The 9,833-nt window shown below is 38.1% G+C and overlaps 1 long non-coding RNA gene across 2 annotated transcripts; it reads left to right on the plus strand.

The window, feature by feature from the left end:
- The first annotated feature begins 141 nt into the window (after positions 1–141).
- Positions 142–9,483, plus strand: LOC131519932 (uncharacterized). Of its 2 annotated transcripts, XR_009265882.1 has the most exons (3): positions 171–248; positions 868–1,056; positions 7,758–9,483. It is a non-coding gene; the product is annotated as an uncharacterized LOC131519932 (long non-coding RNA). The 2 variants fall into 2 exon arrangements; XR_009265883.1 differs by lacking the exon at positions 868–1,056 and having other exon boundaries at positions 142–248.
- The last annotated feature ends 350 nt before the right edge of the window (positions 9,484–9,833 follow it).

Consider the following 9,833-nt stretch of genomic DNA (forward strand, 5'->3'; position numbering starts at 1 on the left):
GAAGCAGGACTCCCAGCCCTGCGAAGCACCTCCCCCAAGTCACCCGATTGTTGTGCGAGGGAGGAACCGCGGCCCATGCGTTCCCCGCTGGAACCTCCTCCGCTGCGCTCGGGTCGAAGCCCTGCCCCCCCCCCCCCCCCGCCCGCGCTGTGTCCCCTATTCGGGGGGTGGGGGTGTGAGCGGTTAGTATAGGACCTTGGTCTCCTCGGACCTTTCCAATGTGGGAGTGGAAAGCAAGGAAAAGGCAGGTGAGTCCTAGTTAGCTGAAAACAGTTTTTAAAAGGTTTTACTGTCGCGTTTTTGAAAGCTTTAAAGCTTTATAGAAGATTTAAATCTCTGGGGGAGAAAACAAAACCTGATTAGAAATCATTGATAAAATTGCCTTCCAGTGAACTTCGCTTTGCCTGAGCACGTGGCAGGCAAAAGCTGGCAGGGACACCATATAACATTTAGTAAAGAGCACCTATAGTCTTCCAAATCTGGGATCCCAAGCAACTTGCTTCCTCACTCTGTCCCCTCTTGTTCAGGGTCCAAACTGGATTTAGAGGAGATTATATTGGATCAGTTGATTACACAATCAGCTTAGTACGGTTTTTCAGGGACATTTAGGGAGTATTTTAGGGAGGCATGGTTATTCTAACGTCAATATCTAGATTAGGGATATTTCCAAGCTTCCTAGTCCCCACAAAAATATTTATGGATCTAGCTTCCCTGGTTTTATCTAAAACCATTTAAGGATTTATGTTTGCAATCTATGTTACTTCTCTCCTGGTAATACTTCTCACACATTTACCACCTCCTGTGTAGTATACTGCCTTTTCTTTTTCTTTTTTCTTTTTTTTTTCATCCTAATTTTACCTACTTCAGGTTCTAAGGAGTGCCCTCAGGACTAGCTGTCCAGGATTTGATGGACAAGTCCTTGTTCTACCAAAAAGGGAAGTAAGACTTACCAGTTTGCTCTAGGAAGCAGAAATTAATCACAAGTCTGAGAACAACTTCTGTACAAGCATCTCAGTAGGAGTATTTGGGACTCTAGCATCAGTGCTTCATTTTCAGGTCTGTATCTTTGAAAATTATACTTGTTTACTTATCTCAGTAAAGTGTTCTGGAACCTGTCTATAACGCTAACAGGAGTAGGACGGACTTTGAGATGAATTCTCGCCATAGGAGGTTAGTACTCTTTTCATCTATTAGGAGGTGATACAGCCCAAACCATAATATTACAGACAAAGGCACAGAGAGCTATTATTAAGTAACTTTATCTCTAGAATTCCAGTTGAGCAGTTCTAACATGTTTTTGAAAAGAAAGGAGCAAAAGGAGCACCTGACTCATCTGATGCTCTAATTATAAAATGTATCCAAACTTAACTAATCAATGAAGAAACCGTGAGCTCCTGCTATCAATAAACCATGAGCAATTATTGCCTGTTATATATATGACACTGTCTTTAGTACAATGTCAACCCTTGGCAGTAATTAATTTAATTCAAAAGCCATTTAAGAAGTGAATTCAAAGCACTTGGCTTGATGCTAAAATCTGAAACTAAGATAAATAGCATCAGATAATTTTGCTCAAGGAGTTTATAATCTAGAAAACAAAGACAATGGCCAAAAATGTAAGAAGGCGACCAGACTTGAGGAAGAAAATATTTCCGTTTAGAAATGAGAATGATAATTGGGGTATGAACTAGGGCAATAAAGAATTGACACCTTTGGGGGGCGCCTGGGTGGCGCAGTCGGTTAAGCGTCCGACTTCAGCCAGGTCACGATCTCGCGGTCCGTGAGTTCGAGCCCCGCGTCAGGCTCTGGGCTGATGGCTCGGAGCCTGGAGCCTGTTTCTGATTCTGTGTCTCCCTCTCTCTCTGCCCCTCCCCTGTTCATGCTCTGTCTCTCTCTGTCCCAAAAAATAAATAAAAAACGTTGAAAAAAAAAAATTTAAAAAAAAAAAAAAAAAAAAAAAAAAGAATTGACACCTTTGGGGCGCCTGGGTGGCTCAGTCGGTTAAGCTTCCAACTTTGGCTCAGGTCCTAATCTCATGGCTCATGGGTTCCAGTCCCCGGGTTTCAGTCCCCCTCGTGCTCTGCACTAATATCTCAGAGCCTGCAATCTGCTTCCTATTCTATGTGTGTGTGTCTCTCTCTGCCCCTCCCCTACTCACACTCTGTCTCTCTCAAAAATAAACAAACATTTAAAAAATGAAAATAAAGTTTTTATCCAATTTGTTTTACCTTGGGTAAAGGGAGGGGTTCAGACTTTGAACCCTTCTCTTCATCATTGTTTTAAGTCTATAATAAAATCTTTCAGGGAAGTCCTATCCAAGCTCCAGGACAAGTAATTCCCTAGTAAATATTAAAACAGTTTAAAAGGTCAGTGATTTGGGGGTGGGGAGAGCAGTGGTCATTCAGCACAGTAGCTGCCACAGCAAAGACAAAGGAAATCAAATCAGAAAGGTCTAGAAGAATAAAGCATTTGCAATCTTGCAGTTCTTGCCTTTTAAAAAATCCACAGAGGAGAAATATCAGAAAGGACTGACATCACTACAAGGCATGGCTTACTGTAAGTGGAAGGGATCAGGTGCCCATCATTTCTTGTAATTATTTTAGATTTTTTTTTTTTCCAAATCCACAGAAAACGTGTCCCTATAATCTGAAACTAAGGGGGCATATCCTTCTTGAAGATTTGAGTAAACATGCCTGAGAACTTTTAAGAAAAGTGAAATAAAAATAAGCAACATTCTAAGCATACAAATTTTATTTTAGAATTATAATGTGCTTTTTAAAAGTATACTAGAGGGGTGGCTCAGTCAGTTAAGCATCCCACTTCAGCTCAGGTCATGATCAACTCTTGATTTCAGCTGATGTCATTATCTCACCGTTTGTGAGTTCAAGCCCTGTGTTAGGTTCTGCACTGACAGCTCGGAGCCTGGAGCCTGGATCATGTTCTGCGTCTCCCTCTCTCTCTGCCTCTCCCCTGCTTGTGTTCTCTCTCTCTCAAAAATAAATAAATAAACAATTAAAAAATAAATAAATAAAAGTATACTAGATTGTTTATTTCTTCCAACAATCCTGTAACAGAGTTCTTATTTTTTTTATTTTTCCTACTATATATATATATATATATATATATATATATATATACACACACACACACACACACATATATATACACTGTGAGATAATTCCGGAGCATTTTGGGTTTTACCAACTTCTGACATAAACTCTGAATCTACTACCTACATAAGGTAAAAGTAGCTACAATGAGAGAAACAGGACTAAAGAATAACAAAACTCATGAAACTAATCAAGAGAATATGGCAAAGGTATAGGATAGGCAAGTAGGTCAAAAGAATGGAATACAGTCCAGAAATAGAATCACACTGAATCAGTCAATTGATTTCCAACAAGATGCCAAAGCAATTCAATGGAAAAAGGGATGTTTTCAACAAGTGGAGCTGTAACAACTAGACAGCCATATTTAAAAAAATAATGTACTTTAACTCTAGTTCACACCATACACAAAGATTAATTCAAGATGGATCATAGACTTAAAAACTAACACCATAAAACTTCTAGAAGAAAACAGGGAAATACCTTGGGGGTGAGCAAGGATTTCTTAGACCACACACAAAAAGCACTATCTATAAGAGAGGAAAAATTGATAAGGTGAACTTCATCAAAATTAAAATCTTCTAATCAAAAAATATCATTAAGAAAAATGAATAGGCAAGCTATAGGCTGGAAAAAAATATTCTCAAAACATTTATCTGATGAAGAACTTGTATGCAAAATATACAAAGAATACCTATAACAATAATTAAGAGACAGAAGTATACAATTAAAACTAGAAAAATGTGCAAGAGATTTAAATAGACAATTCACAAAAGAAGTTATATAAATGCCCAGGGTCATATACAAAGGTACCTGATGTCATTAGTATTCAGAGATATGCAAATCAAAACCACGATGAGATACTTCTTCCCAAACATTAGAACAGCAAGAATTAAAAAGACAGAGAAAATAAAATATTGATCACGGTGTGAAGCAAGTGAGATTTTTAAAATTTTTTTTAATGTTTATTTATTTTTGAGAGAGAGAGGCAGACAGAGAGGAGCAGTAGAGAGAGGGAGACACAGAATCTGAAGCAGGCTCCAGGCACTGTGCTGTTAGCACAGAGCTCGACGCGGGGCTTGAACTCATGAACCATGAGATCATGACCTGAGCCGAAGTTGGATGCTTAACCGACTGAGCCACCCAGGTGCCCCAGCAAGTGAGATTTTTATAAATTGACTGTGAGAGTATAAAATGTAACACCCACACTAGGAAAACTCTTGTAGTTTCTTATAATCATAGATCCAGGCTATAATCCAATAATTCCATGCTGAGGTATCATTCAACAGAAATGAGGACATATAGACACAAAAAGAATTGTTTAAGAATTTTTTTGCAGCTTTATTTATAATTGCTGAAACTTGGGGAAAATTAAATGTCCATCAGCAGAAGAATGGAAAACAAATTGTGGTAACATTCACATAAAAATACTAACTAGGTCAATATAAACAAAATAAAAAGAAACAACCAACACAGAAAAAAACACATCGGGGTGCCTGAGTGGCTCAGTCGATTAAGTATCCCACTTCAGCTCAGGTCATGATCTCATGGTTCACAGGTTCAGGTTCCAGCCCCATGTCAGTCTCTATGCTGTCTGCACGCAGCCCACCTCAGATCCTCTGTCCCCCTCTCTGCCCCTCCCCTGCTTGGGCATACTCTCTCTCTCTCTCTCTCTCTCTCTCTCTCTCTCTCTCTCTCTCTCTCAAAAATAAATAAACATTTAAATAAATATTAAATAAATAAACATTTAAAAAAAGAAAGCAAAATACAAAAGACTGTATCCTGTAAAATTTTATTTATGTGAAGTTCAAAGAAAAAGAAAGCTAATCTGTGACAATAGAAATGAGAAAAGTGGTTATTTACAATCGGATGGGGTACCAATTGACTGAAAAAGAACCTAAGAAAACTTTCTGGAGTGATGGAAATGTTCAGGATATCTACATGAGAGTACTCGTTTATCAAAACTCAATGAACTATACATGTAAAATCTATATACAAATTATATATAATTCTCTGTGTACAAATTATACTTCAATAACAAATTAATTTTTTAGGTTTTTAGTGTTTATTTTTTTGAGAGAGAGACAGGGACAGAGCACAAGCAGGGGAGGGGCAGAGAGAGAGACACACACAGAACTCGAAGCAGGCTCCAGACTCCGAGCTGTCAGCGCAGAGACTGATGTGGGACTCAAACTCACAGACCATGAGATCATGACCTGAGCCGAAGTCAGATGCTAAACCTACCGAGCCACCCAGGCACCCCTCAATAACAAATTAATTTTAAAAAACTATGAATTCTTGGGGCACCTGCGTGGCTCAGTCAGTTAAGTATCCAACTCTTGGTTTCAGCTCAAGCCATGATTTCATGGTTTGTGGGATTGAGCCCTACGTTGGGCTCTGTGCTGGCAGTGTGCAGCCAGCTTGGAATTCTCTCTCTCCCTGTCTCTCTGTCCCTCTCCCCTACTCGCACATGCATTCTCCCTCCCTCTCTCTCTTTCTCAAAAAAAATAATAAACATTTTTTAAATTTATGAATTCTACGAAAGGAGGCAATGGGCTAAACCTAAAATAATTGCATATTCACCTCTATCAGTTCCTTCTTAATATTGGTTTGAAACTATTGAAGGAAAATGTAGGTAAATATGTTACAGAGGAAACTGTGAACTCCTTGTTTATTTCTGTGCTTCTCCCTCCTCCATAGAAACAGTAGGTATTGCTTGTTTTTCCCAGAAAAGGGATATTCTTAAGTGCAGTTGTCTGCCAAGGATTAAGCAGGACATCATCCCTTTCACTGAAGCAGTCACATAGCAACACCTAATCCAGCCAAGATTCTCTGGCAAATGTGGCCGGCAACATGGAGACATAATTCTTCATTTGTAGGATTAATGCTAACTTCTCCGGCACATACCACTACACTCATTCATGGATGCTACTATAAGTCCAGGGAAGGCATCCTGACACTCCAGTTTAGTTACATAATTTAGGTTAATTTAACCAAGCCCTTCAGTGTAGGTGATATATTGGAGACTTTAAAACACTGAATTCCCAGAAGCAAACGTGAAAATATTTCAAGTTTAGAAAATAAGCACTATGCACCATTTGCTAATATCTCCGTAATTGCTCTTGCTTCTTTCACATCATATAAGCTTACTGACAGCAATAACCAGAATGTACTAATCCCATCATTTCTACCATGGAGCCTCTGTTACAAATATTAGAGCCTTCCATGTGCTGAGAGAAATCACTTGGCAAATCTCGTAGAGCCTACATTTTTTTCCTGCCAAACCTGTTTAAAAGTCTTCTTTTTCTCAGTTTTGATTTAGTAACTTTAGATCTCTGCATTATGTTGTGTTTTGCACGGAGCTATTGACTTCAGCTAAGGAACCGTGAACAATAATTATTTTGCATGACTAAGCTCTGGTACACCATTGTCAGACAGGCACTTTACGGTACCAGTAGTTTCAAAATTTAGAACAGAACTGTCAAACAAGCAAATGCCTACACCAAAGACTTCTATTTTCAAGCTACAGGCATGAGTTCTATGATGTGCAGTAATAGAGTGAATCTTTGTGCTCTTGTGAACGCTCCTGACTTGACAGTCCTAGAAACGAAAGCTGGTTTCTTTCTAGAACAGATATATCAGTGGTAGCAACAATACAAATTTTCAAGCAAGTCTCAGGTATGGCATGAGTGCTGGAAACGGGAGACTTGGGCACTGAGATTATTAAATGCTAAGAAGTACTGTATTTATGATGAGCACAGAACAACATACCTCAAACTGAGAACATCTGATTTGGCTCATCTTAGTTGGACATCTTTCCAACCATTTCAGAAAACATTCAGAGGGTTACCAGTTTATACGAACTAAAATTTTTATCCTAGAAATCATATAAATCTAATAGAAATGTTTCTCAACATTTTAAAAAGCCCAAGAATGGAGCACATTACAGCAAATATTCATAGACAGGGACATAGATTTTCTATAAATTAAATGTATTTTACTCTTTCAGCACAGCCAGGTATGACCCATCAGGAACACAGGCCAAACAATTTCTGTTTAAAAGTTGACATTCTACCCTTTACACTTTTACAACACTTCAATTTTTTTCCAAAGGTCTTTTCTTCCACTGATAATTTGATTCTTAAAACAGCACTTTAGAACAAGTATTACCTTCTTGGCATAGATTTAAAAACTTAAGAACAGAGGTTAAATGACCTTGAAATGTGCTATGATCATTGAAAAAATAAAGGGAAGGATGGGGAACATGGATAAGATGCCTCTCAGATGCCTCTGTCTTTAAATATTTCCTTTTTATTGACCCAGGCCAGTGTTCAGGCTCTCCGAAATAAATTCATACTAATCTATTTTTGTTGATTTATAAATCAGAATTCTTATATTAAATAAAAAGAGGAAGTTCTGCCTTCCCTTTGGCCAGACTAGTCCTACCTACATTACAATGTACTCCTTTTCTAAGTGGGAAACCAATGGAGAAATAATAAATTGTCCAGAACAAAGGAAATACTTCACCAGGTTGTAGTAGAACTTGGAAAATGATCTCAGGTGCCCTTCAGGGGATACCTTCCATGTGACCACAGAAATATTACCACAATTTTTAACTGGATTCTCCAATTTATCTTATGTCCCCACCAGTGTAGCCTACCCAGCTCTGCCTATTTGGACTTTCTGGAACACAGCTCTGATAAAGTCACTCTCCTATACAAGAAATTCAAGATAGGATTCAAGAAACAATGATTTCAACCGGCCTACCTTTCCAATCTCATCTGTAGGATGCATTATATTACAGTAAAAGTAAAATATTGGGAAATGGACTGGACTTTCTTACTTCATTTGGTCAACTTCTGGGACATCTAAATCTTGATGTAATACGGAAATAAGTTGGACCTGCACCCAGCTATAATAGTAGCCAAAGGAACTTCTCTTTGAAAAGAGAATAAAGGACTCATTGGAAATTGCTAACGAGACATTTTGAAAATAGACAATAAATCCTAGTTATACATATGTGAAACTATAAAATTTGTATTATGGAAAATTTTTAGTTTACTAAAACTCATGCCTTTCCTGAAACCCTCAAAAGGAGGTGGCAACTAAAAAAGAGAGATTTTAAATAACTCTATAGAAGATAGAAGAGAGATAAAAAGAAGAAAGGGTTGCTAGAGCAGAAACCTTACAAACCAGAGCCAGTAGGTCAGCAGGAGCTATTGGAGAAAAGATTGAGAAGGGGATAGGTGGCTGGGGAAGAGAGGAGCTTCAGAAGAAGAACAGATGTAACCAATGAGGATTCTCATCAGGATTTCAGGCACAATGTGTAATGTAACCTTCCTTCTCTTTCATTCCCCATATAGTCCTTAGTAAAGTATCCAACTCTCTCCAAAGTCTTAGGGAGTTGATTTTCTTTGTGGAACTCCTAAGAGGTGCTGAGTTGGCCTCCAACAAACAGATTGAGAATGTAGAGGGCCCTTGAACACAGCCATGTCTTGCTTAAACCACTAACGTACAATGAATATAGAGCAACTCTGATGACAGTTCCAAGTCCTCCTTGGGAAGAAAATGGCAATAATTGGATTCAATCACTCAATAACTGGCAATAAGTTGATCCAGAATGATTTTTCCCCCTATATATTCTACTCTATTTTTGTCCAGCAAAACCCATGCTGCATCTTGCTTTAGAAATTTTACTGTGATATCTTGGTCTTTACTTGGGCACTTGCCCTTAGTGCAGTCCATATATACGGAAGTCTATTTATAGCTTCTATGGAAAAGTTTTTCTTTTCAATATGATCTTTAAGTGCTGACTGGCTGCAAACAATGATATTCTCTACGTCTGCTATCTCTTTGTAATATCAGTGACCATCTAAGCTCTTACTCACAATGAACAAGCAAGTGAGAGATGGAGTTTAAACCCTCTAGTAGGATAAAGTTGCTTCCTGCTTCACATGAGATCTGAAAATAGATTGGTCTACATTGACAGTGACAAGACCCTTTCTGTCAATACTGTGAAGCTTCTATCCTTCCTAATCTCTGTCAGCGATGGCTTAGGAATGCCAAAATGCTTTAATAGCTTATGGGGCCAGTGTACAAATGATTGATATCTTAACTGTATATGAAATTCCAGGACAGGCAGAGAAATCAGAAGACTGGAGGAAAAGAGTCTAAATGCATTGCTTACTTTGGGGTTGGTTAATCGACATATGTTCTACCAGTTTCCATTGCTGTACCTCTCCTCTGTTGTCTTATCTGAGAATATCTTCTTTTTTCACTTCAGTCTATCTAAAATTCACATAGCTTAACCTAACTTCTATTTTCCCTTAATTTTGAGGCTTTTGCCAAATTAAAAGTGATTTCACTCTCTACTGAACTTTTGTTTTACCTTTTTTATGGTATGTTTACATTATCTTATGATTTGATTGCTTTCATAACATTATAACACTCCCACTAGACTACCCATACTCACCTTTAAATACACAGTGAATATATAGGGCTCTAAGCTCGTTGAGAAACAATGTGCATGTGTGTACATGCATGTGGACACACACATGCACACATACACAGACACACAAACTAGAAGGAAATAAACAAAATGGTGATAATTGTACTTTCTGGCCTATAGGCATCTGTATGATCTCCATTTTCTTCCTTTTATTTATCTCTATTTTTGAAAAATGTCCATGATAATATCTATTAGTTTTTTTAATGTAAAATACAATA

This window comes from Neofelis nebulosa, chromosome 8 (assembly GCF_028018385.1).
Source record: "Neofelis nebulosa isolate mNeoNeb1 chromosome 8, mNeoNeb1.pri, whole genome shotgun sequence".
In the NCBI taxonomy this organism is placed as follows: Eukaryota; Metazoa; Chordata; class Mammalia; order Carnivora; family Felidae; genus Neofelis; species Neofelis nebulosa.